Here is a 25,450-nt window from a genome sequence, read left to right on the forward strand (position 1 = left end):
TTCAAAATCACATCGCTCATAAATGATAGAGCCCGGGCTTGAAATCAATTCTTTCTGAGTCCAAAATTATTATTGTTTTTAACCAAAATGATATACTCCCACTGAATGAAGAAGATACGTCCCTCGAGCAGAGGGATTCACTGCAGAGGGAGACATTCAAACAAATGGCTTTCCTGTTTAGTCTTCTGGTCGACTTCAAGCGCTCCTAAGAGGAGAGCCAAAGTTCCCACTGTGGCCTCTAAGTTCTTTCATGGTTCTGGTTACCAACTCCCTCTGGATCCTTACCCCATCCCTGATCGCCCTTCTCTGCACTCCCTCATTTCCCAGCCACACTGAAATTCCTCAGTTTCCCTGCAACATCCTTCACTCTGGGCCTGCCTCTCTAGTCCAGGCCTCATCGTTGAACTATTATTCGACTGGGGGGATCTCCATTTAAGTATAATTTCCTGAAGAAGCCTTTCCAAAGGTGTAAAATCTACATTAGTTCATTGATTTATATCCCCTCATATCACTGCATTTCTTCATGTTGTGGCCATAATTTGTCATTCAGTGTTTACTGTGATTATTATCTGTCCCCCCAGTAGCTTCAAAGTCCTGTGGGGAAAGATTATGCATATTTATAGTTACAAGTATCTCGTAAAAACATACCATATTAACGAGTGTGTTACCAGGTAAGTAATTCTTTTCATCTCTAATATTTGAGAATGTCAACTTTAGGAAATAACATCTTTGATGATGATCCAAAATAAAGTGACATTTCAAGTGTCCTTTATACATACCTGGTTATGCTTTACTATATGTAGGAAAATGTGATTAGGTTAACACTGAGAATAAGTAAATATTTGTTGAATGAGTGAAAGAATAAATTAATCAATCCATCCAGTCATCCTTGACTTACATTGAAGCATTTGCTTATGGTGGGTTAAAAGGATATTCAAGGACACCCATTCACACATTATTCACTGATTCTTTTTTTTTTTTAATTTTTATTTATTTATTATAGGCACACAGTGAGAGAGAGAGAGGCAGAGACACAGGCAGAGGGAGAAGCAGGCTCCATGCACCGGGAGCCTGACGTGGGATTCGATCCCAGATCTCCAGGATCACGCCCTGGGCCAAAGGCAGGCACTAAACCACTGTGCCACCCAGGGATCCCTATTCACTGATTCTAATTATACTCTAGGTGTTGTTGGTTCCATGTAGGAGCTACACTTCCATATTCATGGCTTTCAAGAATTGAAGATTTTAGAGTAGCTGGAAAACCGCACAATAAAAAAAAAATGACTTTTGATGAGATTTAGGATGCATGTTTCCCCTCCAATATGTTATTTTTTAACATTGTAACAGCTATTTGGATGGCAATTCTATTTGCATTCTCAAAAGTGCTTCCCGACCTTTGGATTCTGAGAACGAATGAAATTTCAGGTACACCTATAGTAAAGAGGCACCTTCAGTATGACATATGGGTCATGATTTTGAATTTGGCCCGAAAAGGAAATTAAAACACACACCCCTTGTTTTTTTTTCTGTCTCTCTTTCTCTAATCTGTTAGAAAATACTAAAGGAGTAATTTTAAAAACATAAAAACAAATAAAAAACCAGCCATGACAAAAGGAAAGAATGACCATATGTAGTTAAATTTAGAAGCTCACCACCTTTATCTTTCTTTTTTTTTTTTTTCATTTATTCCGTCTTGGCATGAGGAAAATTGTGTCACTACTGAGCCCCAGTTCACATTGTTCTGGAAGAAATAAGACCTGGGCATGTTGAATTTGAAATGCATATGGGAGAGGAAGCAACAGAAGTGTGGAATTAGCTGAGTGTACATTACTGTGAAAAATGAATCCAAAGACGGATAACCTGAACAATGAATATTTCTGACTTACGGACTTGAGAAAGGGAGAGAACAATTAAATGATTATTATTTTTTTTTTAAAAAGGAAGGGAGGAGAAATTACAGAGACAGAGATGCTGAAAGATCACAAGACTATCATTCAAAAGACATTTCTAATTCTGACTCAGCCCCTAGATATTTAGTGAATCTTTGCTTTTTTCTTTTCTTTTCTCACTAGAGAAACCTCCCAAACTATTACTCTCTGTTCATGAAACCTCTGTGTATCCTAAATACCCAGTAAAAACATTTCCTCGGTAGAAGAGGTTATTCCTAATCTCCCTGGCACAGAAAATTGCCTCCTCTGTGTTGTTCTACTTATGTTGTTATCAGCCAGTTTCCCCTTATTAAAACTCATTCATTGTCCAGTAACATAGCACTAATCATGTGATGGGCCTAATATATCATAGTACATGTTTGTTGAATAAATGCATGAACTATTTGTATTTTGGAGGTCTAATTTCTTTAACTAGATCATACAGTTGTTACACAAAAGCCAAGAAACCCTTCATTCCTTTCTCCCCTCCCCTCAATCCCATCCAGTCCGCTCTATCGTGTGTAAATCCCGTCTATTCTAGAAAACCTGTATTTAATCAACTTCCTTTTATGTCTACTATCTCACCCTCCAAACCATCATCATCTCTTTGTTGGGCGTCTGCTGTATATTTTAGCTGGTCTTCTTATTTCTACTCTTGACTCCCCTATAAACCTATTACATATTTTGAAATATTTAAGGCATATCATTTCATTTCCCATAACTATCCACCACAAAAAAAAAAAAAAAAAAAAAAAAAAGACTTCTCACCATCACTAGTAGTAAAATTCAAATCCCTTAGTCTGTGAAATAGCACCCTCCCTGAGTCAGCCCTGGCCTGTTTCTCAGATGGCATCCTCAGCTAACTTCATTTACTTTAGCCACCGTGAGATCTTTGTATTCCTCAAATGCATGAATATTGTTCCTGATGAAGGTCTTTGTGTTGCATTTTGCCTTTCCTGGAACAACTCTTTTCCTTGAACTTAATGTGGTTCAGTCCTTTGCGTTTTCAGAGAAACACTATCCGATGAGACTCCCTAAAAGCAGTCTGCCTTAACTGTCGCCATCTGGTACTATCACACCATCATTCTGTTTCACCTTCTTTGTTCTTGATTTGATTACTTTTTAGAGATATAACCTCCATACCCAATTTAGGCGTAATTTCTTGGCATCACAGACTTTTATCTGCCCTGCGCATGGTTCTGTCGTGAGAATACAGAACAGTGCCAAGCACACTGAAAACAGTTCCAGAATGCAGTGTTGGATCTACGAGTAAATAATGAATGGATCTTCAAGGTCTCTTCCGTGTTAAATAGGTAAACTTTAAAGCTTGCCATTAAGAGAAGATCTGGACATTTTGATTTTGGAATCACAGTTAACTTCATTATTGGCTTCAAAGTAGATTTTACAGATTTTTAAAACTTTTTTTTTTTTTTTTTTACTTTGAGATAATTGTAGATCTACATGCAGAGATAATAAAGAGGATTCTCACGTACCTTTACCCAGTTGGCCCAATGGTAACCTCTGTAGAACTATTGTACGATTCCAAGACCAGGATATGGGTGTGAAGAACATCAAGAGAGGGAATGGGTCCATCCTCACATTGATTCCTCTTTTAGGAGTCTTTACTTATCCACCCGCAGACCCTAGTCCTTCCTTCTTGGCAATCTTCTAATCGTTTCTCCATTTCTAACTCATTCAAAGAATGATGTATAAATGGAAAGACACAGTGTAGAAACTTTGGAGTTTGGCTCCCTCACCACCTCTACCCTCCTGTGGACAATTCTCTGGAGATCCATTCAAACTATTGCTTAAAATCACAGTTTATTCTTTTTGTTGCTGGGAATTTGGTTGCTCCACAGTTTGTTTAACCATTCATCTGTTGAAGGATATCTGTGTTTTGTTTTGTTTTGTTTTTTTCCCCCCAGTTTTAGGACTATTATCAATACAGACGCTTTGAACATTTGCGAGCCAGTTTTTTTGGTGAACAAGCTTTTATGTGAACAGAAGTCTTCATTTCTTTGGGATCCATGCCCAGGGATTCAGTTGGTGGGTTGTATAGCGCGATAGCATGTTCAGTTTTCAAGGGAACTGCCAAACAGGTTTTGTAGAGCAGCTGTACTGTTTTACCTTTTCACCAACAAAGTATTAGTGACCTAGTTTCTTCTCCACATCCTTTCCTTTGTGTTGTTACATTTTGTTAAAAAAAAAAAAAGTATCCACTCTGATATATGTGTGGGGATTTCTCATCACACTCTCAATCTGCATTTCCTTAATGGCTTGAGATGTTGAACATTTTTTCATGTATTTATTCATCATCTGTACGTCCTCATTGGTGAAATGTCCCTTTAGATCTTCCGTGCATTTTGTAGTTAGACTTTCTTTTTTATATTGTGGAGTTTTGAGAATTCTTTCTACAGTATATTCTAGATAATGTAGATACTAGTCTTTTGTGATATCATGGTTTGCAAATATTTTCTCCCAGTCTATGTCTTTTTACCCTTTTAACAGGATCTTAAACAAAGATAATTTTTTGAAAGATTTTATGTATTTATTCATGAGACACACAGAGAGAGGCAGAGACCCAGGCAGAGGGAGAAGCAGGCTCCATGTAGGGAGCCTGATGTGAGACTTGATCCCGGCACCCCGGGATCTCACCCTGAGCCAAAGGCAGACGCTCCACCACTGAGCCACCCCGGTGCCCCACAAAGGTAAATTTTTAATATTTATGAAATAGCACTTAGTATTCCTCCTTGTTGATCTCTGTTTGATTTCAAGTCTGTCTAGACCCAGATCTAGAAGAATTTCCCCTATGTTTTTCTTTTCTGATTTTTGCTTCCCCCTCCCAAAAAGGTTTGTTACATTTTGCACTTTAGTCCATAATTCACTATGAGTTGAATTATGAATAAAATGTAGAATTTAAAGTTAAGGTTTTTTTTCTTTGTTGCTGTTGTTGTTGTTTGTTTTTGTTTCTTTTTGTTTTGTTTTGGTTTTGGTTTTGGTTTTGGTTAAGTCTTATGCATGGCTACCTTTCCCCTGTTGAAATTCTTTTGCACTTGTGTCTCAATTCAGTTAAGCATATTTGTTTGGGTGTATTTCTGAGGAGTTGTTCATTCTGTTCCAGTGATCTGTGTTTCCATCCCTACATTAGTACCCCGCACTCCTGGTCACAGTAGATAAATAACGCCTTGAAACTGAATAGAGTGATTCTTTTCACTTTATTCCTTTCAGAATTGTTTTATCTATTCTACATACGTGGCCTTCCCATATGCACATCTAGATGTATAAAACATCTTGCTTGGATTTTGATAATTGTGTTAAAGCTCTATATTGATTTGGAGAGAATTGCCATCTTTATTATGTTGTTTTCTAATCCATGAATAAGATAAGGTATAAGTCCATTTATTTAGATAATCTTACTTTTCATCAGCATTTTAAAATTTTGAACGTAGGGCAGTCTGGGTGGCTCAGTGGTTTGGCACCACCTTCAGCCCAGGGCATGATCCTGGAGACCTGGGATCGAGTCCCACATCGGGCTCCCTGCATGGAGCCTGCTTCTCCCTCTGCCTGTGTCTCTGCCTCTGTCTCTCTCTCTTTCTCTGTGTGTCTCTCATGAATAAATAAATAAAATCTTAAAAAAAAATAGAATTTTGAACATAAATGTCTTATATATCATTTGCTAGATTTACTCCTATTTATTTTTTCCCATTTGTAAATGGTATTGTATTTTTAAAACTTTTTTTTTTTTTTTAAAGATTTCTTTATTGGAGAGAGGGTAAGGGGCAGAGTGAAAAAGAAGGAGTCTTAAGCAGACTCCAAGATGAGCACAAAGATCGAGGTGGGGCTTGATCTCATGACTCTGAGATCAGGACCTGAGCCCAAACCAAGAGTCAGGTGATTAAATGATTGTGCCAACCAGGAGCCCCGATGATATTGTATTTTTGATTTTGGTGTCAATGTGTCACTGCTAGCACACAGAATTATAATTAATTTCTGTATATTTGTATACTTCAACCTGCTGAATTTACTTATTAGTTCCAGGACCTTATTTGTTTGCTTTTTTTTTTTTAATATTTATTTATTTGGATTTTCTATATAGACATTCATGTTATGTGCAAATAGGAATTATTTTATTTCTCTCTTATCCTTGTTTTTTTTTAATTTCCTTTTTTTTTTTTGCCTTTTTACAAGGGTTAGAATATTATTTTGTTAAATAAGAATAGCAACAGCAGATATCTGTGCATTGTTCCCAATCTTGGAAAGGATTCAGTCTTTCACCGTTATTGTTATGATAGCTGTAGTTTGTTGTTGTTACTATTGTTTTAACAGATACTTATTATCTGTTAATATTGAGGATTGAGGAGATTGAGGATATTGAGGATATTCTCTTCTATTTCCAGTTCTCTAGGAGTTTTACCATGAATGGAAATTAGACTTTTGTCAAAAGGATTTTTTCTGCATAAATTGATATGATCCTGTGATGCAACTTCTTTACTCAGCTAATATGTTGGATTGTATTAATTAATTTTAATATTTAACCAAGTTTGCATCTGAGGAATAAATGACACTTGATCAGGGTATAGAATTTCTCTTATAAATTGCTGAATTCTATTTTTAAAAATATTTTGTTAAAGATTTTTGGCCTATATTCATGAGGGATATGGATCAGCAATTCTGTGTACGTATCTTTGGTGTTTTTGTATATTACATTTGTCTTGTTTTGAGAATAGTAGCTTAATAAAATGAATTGAGAAGTATTCTTTTCCCCTGTTTTCTTTAAGATATTCTATAGAATTTGTGTTAATTCACCTTTAAACATTTGGTAGAATTGTTCAGTGACACATGCTGGCACTGGTAATTTATTTTTGTATTTTTTTAAAGATTTAATTTATTCATGAGAGACAACAGAGAGAGAGGCAGAGACATAGGCAGAGGGAGAAGCAGGCTCCATGCAAGAACTCCTTGCTCCTTTACAAATTTTGAATACTTGTTGCCTTTAATAGATACAGGCTTCTTCAAATTATTTCATAGTAGATGAGTTGTGGTAGTTCATACTTTCCAAAGAGAAGACAGTTTGTCTAAGCTGTCAAATTATGTGTCTGTAGTTGCTTATGGTAGTCTATTTTGGTGTCTGTGTGGTCTGTACTGATATCTCCTTGTTTCATTTCTGATATTGGTCATTTGTGTCCTCCTTCCTCCTCTTCAGTCTTGATGGAGGTTTGTCAATTTTATTGGTCATTTTAGAGAAGCAAATTTTAGTTTTTTTTTTTTTTTCATTTTCTGTATTATTTTTCTTTTAATAGAGAGAGAGAACATGAGCAGGGGGACGGGGCTGAGGGAGAGGGAGAGAATCCTCAAGCAGACTCCCCGCCAAGCACAGAGCTGGACATGGGGCTTGATGCCAGGACTCCGAGGTCATGACCCAAGCGGAAACTGAAAGCTGGCCTCCTAGCTGACTGAGCCACCCAGTTACCCATTATTTTTTTTGTTTTTAATTTAATGGATTCTGATTCTATGTTATTTCTGTCCTGTTTGATTCGGGGTTATTTTACTTTTCTTTTTTAGATAACTTTTGTCAGAGCTTAGGTTATTATTTAGACACTTTTCTTCTTTCCTCATGTAAGCGTTTAGTGCTATAAACTTTCCTCTCAGCACTGCCTTAGCTGAGATATTTAGTACTTCGATATGTAGCAATTTTGTTCTTAAATCAATGCATTTTATAATTTTGCTTGTGTCTCATTATTTACAAGTGTGTTGCCTAGTTTCTAAGTGTTTAGATATTTACCTACCATTCATTTCCAGTTTGATTCCTTGTGGCCAAGGATTTATGCATATGATTTCTATTGTGTATATGATATGTATGTGTATGATTTCTATTCTTTTAAAATGGTTGGGGTTTGTTTTAAGGCTAACAATCTGGTATATCTTGGTGTAGGTTCCACAGGTATTTGAAAAAAATGTGCATTCTGTTTTAATTATTAGAACACCACATGAATGTTGATTAATCAGAGCCTGTCAGTTAACGGTGCTGAGTTCTTCTATGTAGAAGCACTAGATTTTCTCTGTAATAATTCTATTCATTGGAAGATCAATGTTTTGTTTTAGTTTCAAAGCCAACTAAGTTCCTGAAGGTCTGATAAATTTTTTTAAACCTATTTCCTCTCTGTTACTTATAAAGACTATATTTAGGAGGCAACTAGGAGGCTCAGTTGGTTAAGCACCTGCCTTTGGCTCAGGTCATAATCTCAGGGTCATAGGATGGAACCCCGCTTTGGGCTCCTTGCTCGGGGGGGTGGGGGGGAGTCTGCTTGTCCCTCTCCCTCTGCCTCTCCCCCTGCTCTTTCAAATAAATGAAATCTTAAGGGGTGGGTTATGTGTGGCTTTTTATCTCCAGGTGGTAATGAACATCTTGCCTCGCTGCTAGGCCACATGTGACAGCATTACATGTGGGAGTTAGCAGAACATCTCCTTATTGCTGGTGGGGTGCAAGTCCAGGCGTCCCACACGTCACCATCAAGGTTTGGGGAGAGATTCTCACTCCCCACTGGGGATGTAAGTCCATCTCTGATGGCACCATGTTGCAGGGGTTAGACTACTTCATCATAGCTTGGTGAAGATGGAAGTTAGGGTATTCGTTAGACCTCTGCTGTCATGATTTGGGGGGTATGGTTTGTTTCTGCTGTGCTTGACTGGAGTAGGGAGCTTATTACCGTGTGTGTGTGTGTGTGTGTGTGTGTGTGTGTGTGTGTTGTCTGTAGGCTGTCCCTTTTTACATTTTTTTTTTTAATTTTGGCTAGAACAAACTTTTGTTGAAACATTTATTTTGTCTATAATTTTGGAGTTTCAAGTTGTAACTTCTTCGGTTCCATGCCTGAGATATGTAAGACATAAAACAAAAATAAAACCGAGGAGCTCAGCAGCATTTAAGAAAACGGAGGAAGTCACCAGCATTTACTTCTCTGGGTCCCAGGTTCACTAGCTAGGCTACTTTCTTCTCTTCACCTTTGAAAGTCATTTTATGCTTGTTTTATATATAATTATCAGGGATTTTAGCTGTACTTACTGGGAGAAATAGGGAAGAGTGCATCTACTTCATCTTTTTCAGAGGTGGAAGTACTCATAATCTTATACTATTGCTCACTGAATGTCCTTGGGCAATTTATGCAACATTTTCGTCTACAGAATGAAAATTTCTCCATGAAACTTGACATCATGCTTCAGCTAGAAGTATCACTATGTTGTTGGGAATTTCTTATCTTTGTCTTTCATATAATTGTAATCGCTTAGCATTTTGCATAAAGTTTCTTTTCTACGCACATGCAGCATCTTCTGTATTAGCTCCTTGAAGAAGACCAGGGTTTGCTTATCTACAGAGCACCTGGTCTATGGTTTACACATGAAAAGCACTTTGCATATTTTCCTGAAAAAAAAAAAGAGTAATTTATGTTTGCTGACATTTCATCAGATTGTGTAAAATGTTGGAATTTTTATGTCAGATTTATAAAAAAAAAATAGTATAAAATTGTGGTTTGGTATTTTCAAAATAATTAGTAATTCTTACAAATAGTATGAGTATTTTGGACTATGCTCACTAAAATAAGCATTGTTTCTATTTCTGTTCTTGTCTATTTCTCCTTTGGAAGGTTCGATATTAATTTCTTTATTGCCAGAAGTATTTAGTAGATTCTCGTTTCAGGCTTAATTAAAAAGACACATTTTAGTTAGTGATTCTAAAGCCAAATCTAATTATCTGTAATTCTACAGAAAACAGTCAACTGAAATGCAAGCTTTTAGGATGATAATTTGGTTCTGTCATTTGTGTGTTTTACCAGTATTAGGAAATAGTACTTTCTAGACTTTCACCATAAAAAAATTGAAATGAGAATTCTTGCCTCTTTTTAACTCAAATTATGGAAGTTATTTAATTCTAAATTTTTAAAAATAAGCTTAAATGCATTTGTAGTATAGGGGCATTGGATATTATATTAGTTTCAGCAAGTGTTGTTATAGCTTCTTCGTTCTCAGTTCTCTCCTATTTTAAATGAAGTTAACGATAGTACCTGCTCTTTTTTGCCAAGTGGAGATATTACAACTGAAGAAACTCACTTGAAAATAATTTGTAAGTTATTGAATTCCTGCACAGCCTATCCCTCCATGTAGTTATGTGAATTGAATAATTTGAAAGTGCTTTGAAAATGTCAAAATTTTAAAGTATGTTATTGTCTCTGAACCGTGGTCCATTTTAGATGACATGATGCCCAGGTATGCTACCAAAATATCATACTAGAATCACCAAACACTTTTTTAAGGGAGGTAGGCAGAGGGAGAAAGAATATATATATATATTTTTTAGATTTTATTTATTTATTTGAGAGAGAGAGAGAGAGAAAACACACACAATCGGGGTGTTGGGGGGAGAGAGAAGCAGACTCCCTGGTGAGCAGGGTGCCCAATGTAGGACCCAATCCCAAATTCTGAGGATTATGACCTGAGCCAAAGGTAGATGCTTTGCCTGACGGAGCCACCCAGGTGGACAGACTCCACCCTGGATTTGCTAAAAGTGAGACATAAGTAGGCATTTCTCAACCAAAAACAAAACAAAATAAACAAAAACCATTTCTTTCTTAGTTCAGAATTCCACCTTGTTCTCAATATGGGTTATAACCACAAAAACTCAAAATATATAAGACTTAAAAAGGGTTACATAAACCTAATTAAGCCAATAGTGGCTTAAGATGATGAAATTGGGGTTATTTAAGAAGAATCTGCCATTACTTCAATTTCTAATAGTAAAATGAGGGCTTTTCTAAGTTTTATTTTTGCCATTTGTTTTGGTATAATACAGATTCACACAGAAACACAGAATGAACTTGCTAGTCTTTAATGAAAGGAGCTCAAATCATCTACTTTGTCAAAGAATCCTTTGTAAAGGATCTCATAGAGAATACATCCCACATGAGTTGGAAATGCATCTGCTCAGCCATGTGTTCCTAACACTGCCTAATGCTAAGTGATCAATATTTGTTGAGTATCTATTATTTTATATAGAGAAATGTGCCGTTGATTATTTTTCTTTTTTACCTATGGTGCAATTTTTTAATTCAAATTCAATTAATTTAATGTATTATTAGTTTCAGAGGTAGAGGCCAATGATTCATCAGTCTTATATAACACCCAGTGCTCATTCCATCACATGCCCTCCTTCATGCCCATCACCCAGTTACCCCATCCCCCCACCCTGCCTTCCCCTCCAGTGACCCTCAGTTTGTTTCCTATGATTAAGAGTTTCTTATGGTTTGTCTCCCTCTCTGATTTTGTCATGATTTATATTTCTCTCCCTTCCCCTGTGATCAATCCCACATATGAGTGAGACCACGTGATGATTGTCCTTCTCCAACTGACTTATTTCGCTTGGCATAATATCCTCTAGTTCCATCCACGTTGTTGCAAATGGCAAGATTTCTTTTTTTTTTTTTTTTTTATGGCTGAGTAGTATTCCTGTGTGTGTGTGTGTGTGTGTGTATGATCCATTCATCTGTCAATGGACATCTGTGCTCTTTCCATAATTTGGCTTTTGTGGACATTGCTGGTATAAACATTGGGGTAGATCTGTATCTTTGGGGGTAAATCCCTAGTAGTGCAATTGCTCTATTTTCAGATTTTTGAGGAACCTCCACACTGTTTTCCACAGTGGCTTCATGAGCTTGCATTCCCACCAACAGTGTAAGAGTGGGCTGTTGCTTCTATATGATGCTTGAGGAGAGAGAAGTTTGTTTAACTGCTGTTATTTTATAACTATTTATATAGTATATTCATGTTCATGGTTTGATTTCATCTTATACATGCCTTTTAAATATATTTAACTTTAAGAATACTGACAGTCTATTATTTTAATTTATGGAGAGGAAAACTGAGAACCAGATAAGTAAACTGTTTTTCTTACCTTTACCTAAATAGTGGAAGGCCAATACAGAACTCAATGCCAGAATCTCAGATTTTGTAGCCTGCTCAGCATTCATTCATTGATATATTTATGTGTTTATTAACTAATAGTAATATTCAGTTGAGTATCTACTGTGTACTTGGCACTGGAGATAAAAATAATAGTTTTCTCTGCTCTTAAACTCATATTTCAGAGGCAGAGATAGAGAAATAAACCAATGATAACAACATAACAGAGTGAAATGCTGAGTCAGAGAGTAAGTTGGAGATACTTTCATGTCCTTTCTTTCAAGATCTTATTAAACTGAAGGTAAAGGAATGAAATATGTATAAAGTCATAATTTCAGGGATTGGGTTTTCCAGGAATGGTTTCCCTAAGTGATAAGGAAAGAAAACAGCTCCCAATAATGTGATATTTTATTAAAATTACAGATCATATGATTCTAAGTCATAAAAATGACAATCTTTGTAGTTACAAAAAAACTGTGTGGGCCTTGAAATAGGAAAAGCAGACCCACTCTCTCATCTGAATGATGTCATGGTTAGCTGTATTGTCAATGGATGGTTTGCTTCACTTCTCTGAGCCTCAGATATAATAATATAAAGTGTTTTGTGCAATGCCCGGTACCTCGTTTTTCAAAAACATCACCCTCATCATCATTGTTATTATAATTATTATTAGGCTGTATTTGAGAAATGAAATACATAAGTAGGCTAATAGAGTGTGGTTAGATGAAGATATCAAGGAATAGGATAAGAAGAGTTAGATGAATGAGGGAAGGGTGGGGAGAGAAGGAGCACTGAATACTTGTGAACCTGAGATGCCGAGACTCAGATTTCACAGGTGGAACATTTGAGGGATATGACAAAGTTCAGATTCATCCTCCGTTTGCTAAAGTGAAGGAAAAGTCTTTGGACAAATAAGTAAGAAATATTAGGTTGAGAAGTAACTTGTACTTATTCACATAGATATTAAAACCAACCAATTCCAGCAACAGATCCACAAATGATTTTGATGAAGAGGTGTACAGAGTAAATTAGCTGGGTGGCATGAGGTTTTTTTTTTTTATTTTTATTTATTTATGATAGTCACAGAGAGAAAGAGAGAGAGGCAGAGACACAGGCAGAGGGAGAAGCAGGCTCCATGCACCAGGAGCCCGATGTGGGATTCGATCCCGGGTCTCCAGGATCGTGCCCTGGGCCAAAGGCAGGCACTAAACCGCTGCACCACCCAGGGATCCCCTGGCATGAAGTTTGAAGAGCATATTTGTACATGGGATAGAGATTGAATGAACAGCACAGTGAAAATATTTTGGGAGAATGCCAATGTCTACAATCCACTGGCCTTTGGGTATATGGGAAGTAGGAAAATAATAGGAGACAGAGCTTAGAGATTCAAAGGTCTCCACATTCTAGCTTTTATTTTTTAATTTATTGTATTTTATTTTATTTTTTAAAGATTTTATTCATTCATGAGTGAGACACACAGAGAGAGAGAGGCAGAGACACAGGCAGAGGGAGAAGCAGGCTCCATGCAGGGAACCTGACACGGGACTCGATCCCAGACCCAGAATCACACGCTGAGCCAAAGACAGATGCTCAACCACTGAGCAACCCAGGTGTCCCTAGCTTTTTTAACCTTGAGTAATTTACTAAGAGTCTTCAGAGTCTCAGCATCTATCATAAAATGACAACCTCATACAGTTATTGTCCTTCTCGATGAGGCAATATCTATGAAATGGTGCCTAGAATGGCCGCTAGTGATTCTTCTACAAATGGCAGCTGTGTTACCATCCTCCACTGTGAAAAGCTGGAGAGTGCTTGTCACTTAAGATAATGATAATAACTATATGTATATGTAATATATATCAATTATATAATCCTTATTATATATAATATATAACAAGACAATTATAATAGCTCTAAGTATATGTAATGTATATAAATTGCATACTATATTACATATATGAAATTATGTCGTATACTGATTATTAGAATATATTTATTTATTTATTATTATTTACAAATATATATCAGAGAAAAGCATATATTGCCTAAATGATGCCATCCTATCATCTGCAAAGAAAGTTGGAAACTGCCATTGCAGCATCCTCCAGTGACCGGCAACAGGCTTTAAAACGCTGACTTACAATTGGGAACAAATTAAACTACTTCTCAACTGTGAAGTCTTAAAATACATTCCCAAGTGTAATCGCACCGTGAATTACAATTGTCTTTTTCCCCTTTAGACATTCTATCAATAGGTGCCATTGCCTCGTCTCCTGGTAGACTTTATTCAATGAGAAGGTAACCTTTCAACCAGTTATAAGGGTAAGGTGGGGGACCTCAATCAATGAATCGCAAAGACTTTGTAAATGACACAGCCTGTTTGATAATTTCCGTCTAACCTTTACTGAACTTTAGCCAATTATTTGTAAAGAAAAGACAATGGTGAATCGACTGTGCCGGCTAACGTAATGATGAAGGCTAGTCAATATCAAAATGACTATTAAAATCAATAGAGAGAAGATAGCATCTTGTTCCTGAACCCCGATCAACATTAAATTAATAGACATTATGAAGTTGAGTACCTTGCTTCACTGTATCATGGTTGGAGAAATCAAGCTTTGATTTAAAGTCTGAGATGGTTTGTGACAAACGACCACAGGAAGTCCCATGATACTTCATTCGTCATATGGAGTGACCTTCCCTGGGTTTCCATGTTAGGGATCTGCTAACTCCAGCCCACAGGCCGAGTGTGGTTTGCTGCTTATTTCTGTACATACAGTTGTGTTAGGATATAATTACACTAACTTGTTGATCTAGTATCTCTGGTTAATTTCATGCTGAGTTGAGTAGTTGTGTCAGAGATCACATGGCTCCCAAAATCTAAAATATTTACCGTCTGGTCTTTTACGGAACAACACCACAATTAAATTCCTTCTCTGTGTGATAAGCTTTGAGAGATATTAAGGCATTTTAATTATTAAGGCAAGAATTGGTTTACCTCTCCACATAGGTGACACACTATTCTCTATTGCATGGATATTAAAATGGATTTTGTGTTCAACATCTTAAACATAACAGTGAGCATTCTATTTTACTACAACACTAGAATTTCATACGGTTACAGTCTATCATCATTATTATTACTTTTGTGTGGAGGGATTCCCAAAGCATGCTTGAACCACACAAGTCTGAATGGGGATGCCTTTAGTCTTTATTTAACTAATTAAAGTGAAGAAGTTAATAAATTTACACTTGTGGTTAAAGAAAGACAAAAGTAAATCAGCTCCTTTTGATGAAGATCTGAGCAAGCAGATACTACAGAGAAATGTTCCCATAATAAAGGACAATAGGTGAGATGTTATTCTCTGAGAACTGAACTTTTAAATCCATCTTTAACACCCCAGAGCAGAGGCACATGCATGCTAAATAGCTCCTAGGCCAGCGGACTGTGACCATTGTCAGATAACTGAATATCAGAAAAATATGCCTGTGGAGAGGACGTTTTCCAGCTTTGAATAAAGAACTTCTTGACTTCCTCACATTGACAGTACTCATTCAGGTTCCGTCGAGAAAGGCCAAGCTCTCTTTAGTATTAGCCTGTCTCCTTAGGGCGGCAAGTAGATCAGTACAGTAAGAGCGATGATTTAACAAAAACAAAAACACATAGACATGTGGCTGTTCTAACTGACCTACCTTGCTTGGATCCCAGGCTGGCCAAAAACATTCTCTGGCAATTTGTTTACCTGTTGAGGCAGAACAGGAAAGCCAGACGTTCTCTTGCCGTAGGTCGGTGACAAGTGTTCTGGGTTAAACTTCATCTCTGAGACCTAGCTTAACTCGGATCTTCCTTGCAAAATGGAACCTTTTCGAAGGACTGGTGATTCCGATGTTTTGAGCAAGCCCATGTGCTGAGGTGGCCTTATGGCATGTCTGCCACCGTGAGGCCTCTTGGAGGACAGACAATGGATATTTCTTGTCAATATGAAGATCGTGCCAAATGGCTCCCTGTGCTCTAAGTGTAATGCAGGAGACTACGGCCCCTTCCCCAAAATGTGTGCAACTACTTCAGTGAATTTTACTAATTATCATTACTATTCAAAATAGGCTAGTCAAAAAAACAAAACAAAACAAAACAAAAAAAACAAAATAGGCTAGTCATAATCAAAGCTAGTCAAACAAATTAGACCCTGAAATGTTTGCTATCCGGAGATTTTTAGTCTTGGGCATTATGTTGAACTGATGACAGTTCATCTATGTTGAAGAGATTACAAAGTATACTCTGGAGTAAGGAGCAAGGATATTTGGTATTTGCATGCTTTTAAATCTTGGAGCAAAGATAATTCTTGTAAAATTGTCACACACATGCACACACATACATGTTGTGGTGTTGTTTAGAAAGGAAAGATGGAACCTTGAAGAATGATAGGGTGCAGAAAAACAAAACAGAAATCAAAAGTTAGGTTGTTTTGATATGAATGCCTCTGTCAGTGCTAGTTGACTCTTATCTCTTTCACACTAGCGACATGTGGATTACTGTTAAATTTGTATAGCGTCTTTGCAAATTGATTTATACTTTCTATTTATTATTATTATTAATTTATACTTACATTCAAAGGCATTTGGGAATAGAGGGCACTTTGAAAAAATTCTATCCAAACCAATAAAATAGAACCCCAAGAATTCTTTTAAACATTTAAAAATAAAGTAGGATATATAGGTTACCTCAAGTCAAACTCAAATATGTTAAGGTTGACTTTAGGTGTCACTTTATTCTTAGCAAAGGATACACAAATTTCACGATTCAAAAATTTAAAAATAACTTTCTGAAAGGTCATGCTTCCATTTCAATGCCATAGCCACCCCATTAAAAACATCAATCAATCAGAATCTAAAAAGCATAAGATAATTGAGAAGAAAAATAGTGGGAAAATGTGTATGGATATCTTTTTCTAAGTTGTACTTTAGTACAAAGAATTCCTTATGCATAAATATTAAAATATTCAATAATATATTTTACATCAAAATATATCAAAAATAACAATTTACCTTTGTTGAGTTTTAAATAGAAAAAAATATATTGTAAATTTTTACCTGTTTCATATATTTAAATGTCACATTTTCTATCTCAAAATGAAATAATGTCTTAAAATGTGACTGCTGATATTTATACAGTTAATGTAGCAACAATATAGATTTTATTTTTTTCTCATAAAATGAACTGTTAACTTTGTCAATGACGTATACAATAATTAGCTGCTATTCACTTTAGAACCATCACGTTTGACATCTTTCAAATTTCGAAAAAAATTTTTGAAAAAAATTAACTGATAAAATATGTGTGTCTATATATTAAAAGACAATAAAGCCTTAACTGGTGTCACTAGTAAATCAAAGAAATTAGCAGCACAGACTTGAATGAGAATACCTGGATTTTATATAGCCAGCCTTACTAGAAACATTATCTTGAGCAAACTAGCTTTTTTTTTTTTTTTTGTGCTTCAAATTGTTTGTAAATGATCTTTTTTTATATGAGTTAATAAGAACTGGAACACTGACTGAGGAAATGAAGCCAAAAATTGGATGAAGTAAAACATGGCAGGAAGAACAAGGTCATTGAGCAAATGTGATGTGGAGACCCTGAACGTTCCATTGGAGGCCATCAGGGTGATAGACCGACATTATGGCAGAGGTCGTGAACTGCACGTGCTTTGTGTGGCTGTCACAGAATCGGCCCACGAGATTTCTAACCATTGGGTTGGTGGCGCACGCTGCTCTATCAGAACATGTGCCAAATTGCGGGAGTAGGTTTAGGATCAAGCATTTGCTATGTTCTCAAGATCCCGTTCCCTATCATTTCCTCTCATCTTGGGATGTCACATCATCTGCAAGTTCTCATACTGTTTTGTATACTTATTATTATTTTTTTTAATCAAATGCTTCTTTCCTGGATTCCTGACTTGCTGAAAAATATTAAATGCATAATGAACTAGGTGAGCTATGTTTCCCTATTCCCTACTCAAGCTCTGTAGGTTCACTCGTTTGCATGACCTGCCTGCCTGGTCATTGTGGACATTTGAGTTTGCAAGTGAGAAGTGGGAGAGGCCTGTATTCACAACATTAAATATGTCGTTACCTTTGTTCTTACCTCATAAAAAAAAAAAAAAAAAAACCTAGATGGAATAATTGCAGGTCTTTGATTTTGAACAGCCAAGAACTTCTTAGTTTGACTCCAGTACGGATGAGCACTATGCACTGAGGTTAGATGTCCCCACTTTGTGATTCAGTCTCTATGGATCAGTCTCTCATTTGACCCTGTTACTCACCAGAGTATCTCTCATGACACAGTTATTCTTGTTGCTTCTTGTTGATAGAGACTATCAAAAGACTGAATGAATAATTCTATCAACTTGACTTTTTATTTCTATGAATAAAAAGAATGATACTATATGCAGTTTTTTATTAATAAGTAGTTTCTTAAGAAGTAGTTCCCAAACACAAATGCACACAGTTGCTCTCTTTATTGCATAACATGACACAAAAAACTTGTGTTTTAAGTTTATTTTCATGTGTAATACATAGGATCTCTAACATCAGATCAGAAAACGTGTTGTGTGTTTACAAGCCATAACACATACATTTCAATCTACACTGAAATATATTTTGTCACCAAACTACACAGTGTCTAATATGTCATATTTATTTAATATGTTTTTTTACAAAGTATTTTTACCCTTATTAATTTAAATAAAACCCAAGCTAATTTGGCTCAAGATGCCAGAATACCGGCATTTCTTTCTCACTGTCTTCTATAAAGCAAATGAAAGGAAACTAAAAGGATGTAAAAGGAGAAAGTTAATCATTAATGAAAATGCAGGGGAGAGACTGTCAGATACTGTGAAACTTGGGACACATCAACACAGGGTTCTAGGAAGGACATTTGAGGCTCACACAGCAGGACCAAAGTGGATCTCTGTGCCTGGAGACCCCCCACCCCCCACCCCAGCAATACTGTACCTGAAATACAGGGCCTGAGGTGCAGGAATTTTTAGCAAGCTTCACCAATGCTTCCTGACTGCAGAATGATAAAGTGAGGCTAGAAAACAAAACAAAACAAAACAAAACAAAGCAAACAAACAAAAAAAAACAACAATCACAGATAGCCAATTAAATACTTGCAAATATAAGGAGATTTTAAAATTTCATTTTATGCAGCATGGATGATTTTCTCAGAAAAGAAATTTTAAAAAATAAAGATCAACATAGAGAATTTTTTAAATCTCTTTAAATCTCACCAAACAAGAGGGAAAAAAAAGCGGAAGATTTTTAAAACTTAGCAAAAAGTACTAGATGCTTATTTTCTCTGAACTGTTTCAATCTTTTTGTCATTTCTTCATAATGGTAGAAGAAGCAATAACTCACAGCAATAACTTCATTTTCAGTCATATCATTAGTTAATTCTACTTTGTTTTCTAAAATGAGATGATTTTGCGTATCTCCTTTCTCCTGCAATCTTCTCTGCAATATTCATCTTTTTTTTCCACCTTTTAAAAAATCTTCACTTCTTTGTGATCTGTCATACTGAATTAATTTCATTAAATATTTACAACATTTTATAATAGATTATAAATTTCCTTGAGTTACATATTTTCCTACCCTTATTTTTGTAATTCTCTTCTACCTATATATGTTCTCTTTGTTTCCCCAAACGTTTTGTTTGCCTTTTACTAGTCTTTTATTTGTTCATTTTCATTGTTTTTGTTTTGTGTACTATGAGTAGTTCTGGGCAGACAATCTGTTAATTACCCTGACTGTGATATGCGTATATTCTCAATTACTACAGTTCTATTTTACTTTGAATCTCCTTATAATTCACTTAAAGCCTTGCAAATCCTTTGTTTAAAAGAATACTTTGGGTTTTCCTAAATCATCTGTTAAATGGCTTTAAAGTTATCCATTGTGTTTGGTAATTATTGCTTTATTGCAGTTAGACTGCTGTCTTCCCGCAGGTAATGGAGGTTAGGTATGGGTGCATTGTCTCCTTCCTTTGATGGTTGCCTTTCAAAGGACTCCCAGGTCCTAGAGAGACTTTTCTGGATTGTAGAAGTTTTACATCCTAAAGACGTTGAGAAATAATTTACAATGGAAAGTTTTGTAAAGTAAATGTTCTAAGAGAAGGGAGGTCAAGGGTCTGGAGTCAGAAAGAACCCTGTAGAAAGTTTAATGAAGTTGAGGGAAAAGTTAAGGTCACCTTAGTCACTAGTGACATATAAACAAATACACAGTATTTCTGAGAAATATTAAAATATCAAATATTAATATTAAAATATTAAACACATAATGAACTAGTCGAGCTTTGTGACTGTGCAGTGAAAAGATAAGGGAGATGGGTGGCTGGTTTCTGGCAGTTGCTGTTTTATAGGAGGGAGCTCCCTCCCAGAAAGGGAGGCAATGAGCAGAGACTTAATTGGATTAAGTTGTATATCTAACATATCTGATGATTTGGTTTGAACACTGAGCTTGAAAAATATCTGAATAAGAGTTTACATGATTTATATCTGTCCATGAAAATATGGCATATAGTCAAATGATAAAATATTTGCATTTAAGTTGTGAGAAGTACAGTGCCATTTGTATCAGTGATGTAAAAGCAGTGTTGGAAAATGGTAGGAGTGCCAGGACTTATTAAAATTGTTATTGCAAAATACTTAAGCAGTCATGGGATGTTGTGTAGATAAGCATTAGTAGATTGAAGATACCATTAAAAATGTTAGGCAATGACAAATTATGAACTTTTAAAGCTTTTAAATTGCTGACTTTCTAAATTTATTTTTTTTGTGAAATACAGCACGATTTACAGAAAGGCCTTTTTGTATTGGTGTGCATTGCTTCTTCTGAGACAAGATGGTGACACAGATTTTGCAAATGAGACAAAACTAAGCAAACAAAACACCATTTTTCCCAATTAAATCCAGTACTCCGGCAACCCGGGTGGCTTAGCGGTTTAAGCGCCTGTTTTCGGCCCAGGGTGTGATCCTGGAGTCCTGGGATCGAGTCCCACATCGGGCTTCCTGAATGGAGCCTGCTTCTCCCTCTGCCTGTGTCTCTGCCTCTTTCTCTCTCTCTCTGGGTATCTCATGAATAAATAAATAAAATCTTAAAAAAAAATAAATCCATTACTCAAGCGGTTCCATGATTTCTCAGGTTGCAGGAAATGCTGATATTTTTAATAATCTAAATGAGCTTGATTTGAAGATTCATACTTACAGAGCTATCACCTTCCTTAGTACACAATTTACTAAAGGTATTGAAAGAACATATGGTCTCAGCAAGTAATTGACTTTTATAACTCTGAGTATGCAATTTCTGAGATTCTTTAATGCCCTTGTTGGACATCTCCATATGTTTTAAATGCATTTCAAAAGGTCTGCTCATCTTGGGGGCCTGTGGGGTAGGGATAGATACTAAACTGGTTGAAGAACCATTCATTATCTCCTTTAAGATGTAAGTTTAAAGAAAGTAAGTAGGACATATTTAGTGGCTCAACAATGACATGTAAAGACTTTTTTTCTAACTTCCATATCAGTGTAATTGGGAGTCATCATGTTGCCACTTCTAGTTTGCAAATATCGTAAATACTATTATTCACAATGATTTATCTTTGAAAATCAGACACTGAATATAAAAATTAAAGCGCAGAAATAAATGTCTATACAATTGCAATTATCTAGAATAGCCGGTTTCAAAATATTACTAAAGTCAGATGGTTCTCAAATAGATTATTCATTAGATTTATAAAAGTTAGAAGTCAACATTTCAAGATATATGATTTTTAGTCAATAAATATATACCACAACCTGGCATAGTTCTAGTACAATTAAATTATTTTTACACATTCTGCATTCCATCCTGCTATTACTTGATTTTTTAAAAGTTTTTTTTATTAATGTTAACTCTTTGCATAGTAAATTCTGTGGGATTTGACAAATTTGTAGTATCATGTGTTCATAATTATAGTATCATTATCACACAGAGTAATTTCACTAGACTAAAAACATCCCCTGTGCTTCACTTATTCAAATCTTCCTCAAATCCACTAAAACTTCTTATATCGATTTTATTTGAATGTATGGTTTCCACCCCTATAAATGTTTAGAGGCCACTTTTATGGAAAGTACAGAACCATTAAATATTATGGGAGGGAAAAATATGCTAATATTTGAATTGAAATACTTGTACAGTGGGGAGGTGGAATTTTGAGCGGCTAAAGTCTAGACAAAATGTAATGACAGCCTAAATTACTAGAATTAAAAATACAGATTGAAAAGAAATTGAGGAAGTTGAAGAATTTAGAAATACTTCAAAATTAAAACCAAGATGATCTGGTAGGTGACTAGTACTGAGGAAAAGACAAGAAGTACTCTGTACGAATTATTGGTAGAACCAGAGCTAGGAGCTAGGTATTTCCACGAGGCCACAAACAACAATCTGGCCCCACGTGTCTACCTACCAGGGAAGTGTTAATTTTCCGGCCAATGCAGGGTGCAGATTTTGGTTCTCCCTTCACACTTCCTGGCTCGTGCCAACTGCATGGGACTTCACTCATAGACCTCGAGAAGGTGAATAATAACAATGTGGGTCAAATGATCCTGAACAACTTCTGGGCACTTGTTCCTTTAGGCATGTGGGGGCAGGTAGATTGGTTATATTATCCTTACCTCATATTTAACACACAAATTAGGGATCCCTGGGTGGCTCAGCGGTTTGGCGCCTGCCTTCAGCCCAGGGCCTGATCCTGGAGTCCCGGGATCGAGTCCCGTGTCGGGCTCCCTGCATGGAGCCTGCTTCTCCCTCTGCCTGTGTCTTTGCCTCTCTCTCTGTGTCTCTCATTAATAAATAAATAAAATTAAAAAAAGTAACACACAAATTAGTCATTGTTAGGAGGGACGTATCAAAGATGGGACATTCTGTCTACCATTTTTGCTGGACTTTCTTGTTAGATACTTGCAGTGATAGGAATATCTGTTCTCTATGGCCGTACGTTATAATTAACAGATTATTCTTACTATATTCACATTATAACTGCCTTCCATTCCTAATTGTCCTGTCTAAAGGCAGGACAGTTACAACGTGACTATAGTAAGAATATTCCAAAAAAAAAAAAAAAAAAAAAAAAGAAGAATATTCTTATTAATGATACACTTGGTACAGGGTCAGCCTAAACTTGAGGACCACATAGAAGGACTTAGGTTTCCTCTTCCATATGTGCAGGTAATGGACACATTTACCCTCGATGACTGGAAATCACTTCTATAGATTCAGTAACTCCCATCCCAGGACGGAGTACTTAGGCAAAACGACTCTACCCTCTGCTGTGTTCCTTTGAAAGGAAAGTGCAAAACCCTAGACTTAGTACTTTCCAGCCAACACCCCCTTTGTTTGGATGGAAGGAAGATTTGGCTCTTTTTTTGTGTTTCTGTGATATCAATTGCTGGCAGCTGTGCCCGCTTACACACTACCAAGTGCAACTTTCAGATAAGGGCTGAACAGCGTGAGGGTGAGTCCTTCACAGTCTGCTTTTCCTAGAAACTTCAATACAGCCCACTCAGATGCTGTTTACAATTGTGCAATGAAGGGTGAATCCTCATCTGCTCTCCTCCCCCTGTTCCTGCTGCATCAAGCGGAATGCTGCATATACTTTCCCTTTTCCCAACCCCCCGCCCCCGTTTTTGTTTTTGTTTTGTTTTTTCGCTCAGCTACCCAAACCATATGGATGCAGCTAGAATGGATGGCTAAAATGATAACAAGTTGATTTGCAGTGGATCTGCTTTATGCACATTTTTTTAAAACCCTGCATGCAAATCACAAAGCAAATGAAAGGGCAATCCAATGGAGAACTCCAGCAGGGATGGGCATGCAACATCAGCAATGACGCCGGTGTTCAAGTCGGCCAAACCAACATGTACTGGGTCACAGGAAGCTACATCAGAACAAAAGCAAGTGGATTTCTTGACTGTGTCAGCATATACATTTCTCAATCATTCTTTTTTATGAGTTTGGTTTGGGTCTCTCATTGAGTTTTTGTACTTAGTGAAATTTTGCTAGAACCAGGTACAAATAAAACCACAAAAGTGAAAATCCATAGTTGCTGGCAAAGCATTAAAAAAAGAGGCTATTGAAGAAATAATAGCCTGTGTTTGTTTTTTACTGGGCTGCAGACTCAGTCACTAATAGGAATCACTTCATAGACCCCTGATTCTAATGCCCATTTTGTTATCTTTCCTTCCCTGCTTGCTTGCATTTTTTTTTTTTTTTTTTTTTTACTTTTCTAAGTTCTATTTCTGTGTAGTATTAGCTACTGTGTGGCCTGCTGGCGTTGTGTCCAATGATGATCGGCACTCTTAGCTTAACATCAGACTATTTCTGCGTATTACAAATTTGGGAGGAAAGGAAATGTGTTTTCAAAGAGAGGGTACAGACAATGGTTCAGTCAGGTGTTCCACAATCTCCACCTCCCTTTCCACTGGTGAAATATATATATATATATATATACTAAATATATATATATTATATATATATTTTATATATATATAAAATAAAAATTGCCCTAATAATAAATATATATGATTCTTGTCTTGAATATTGTGCCCAGCTAAGTATCTCGTTAGTCTAAAGGCCCCCTCCCGTCAAGCGAGTTACTTGCATCAGTGTAGGCCGTTTAACGCACAGGACTAGAGTTACTCATGTTCCTTTAAAAAGTCGATTGTGGGATCCCTGGGTGGCGCAGCGGTTTGGGGCCTGCTTTGGCCCAGTGCGCGATCCTGGAGACCCGGGATCGAATCCCACATCAGGCTCCCCGTTCATGGAGCCTGCTTCTTCCTCTGCCTGTGTCTCTGCCTCTCTCTCTCTCTCTCTCTCTGTGACTATTATAAATTTAAAAAATAAAATAAAATAAAATAAAATAAAATAAAATAAAATAAAATGTCGATTGTTAGGAGTGTCTTGTGTAAACAGGACAGTGGAATTACGGCAGAGCCACAGGGCAGCCTCTACCCCAAGAGGAGCGTTTGACAGCAGCCATCCTCGTTTTCAGAGGTTTCTGCAAATTCCAGGTTCTGAATGAAAAGACAAGCATACTGTGTCCAATTTATCTAATTAGCAGAATGCCTGCTAGTTTGATCCATTAACAGTCTTTCAGTATTTTTTTTTCCCTTAAAATAGCTTTCATGAAAATGAAGACCTCTATATTCCTTGGCTATTTTCAATTTCAGTGGTGCTAATGTTTGACACTTGGTTTATGCCATTATAGTTTATTTCTTGAGGGAGTATTAATGACCATGTAGGTAACTACAAAAAGTAAGCAAGCACATTTACTTAGAAGATATACATCGTGTGTGTGTGTGTATCCTTAGAGTCATTCCTTTTTTTTTTCTTCTTTTTCCAAAAAAAAAAAAAAAAGTGTACATAAAATCTCATTAACTTGGTCCATTAAACCTTGTATAATCAAATGGCTCATTCATTTTAGGAGGTGGAGGCTATACTGAACTGTGATTAAAAGCAGGCTCCCCAAAGGAAGA

At 36.4% G+C, this 25,450-nt stretch overlaps 1 protein-coding gene across 2 annotated transcripts in view; it reads left to right on the plus strand.

Annotated features, from left to right (window-relative positions):
* The window catches only part of LUZP2 (leucine zipper protein 2), a 477,909-nt gene that overhangs the window by 108,711 nt on the left and 343,748 nt on the right, over positions 1-25,450 (plus strand). The gene's annotated exons all lie outside the window — the stretch shown is intronic.

Source organism: Canis lupus, chromosome 21, assembly GCF_003254725.2.
Source record: "Canis lupus dingo isolate Sandy chromosome 21, ASM325472v2, whole genome shotgun sequence".
Lineage (NCBI taxonomy): Eukaryota > Metazoa > Chordata > Mammalia > Carnivora > Canidae > Canis > Canis lupus.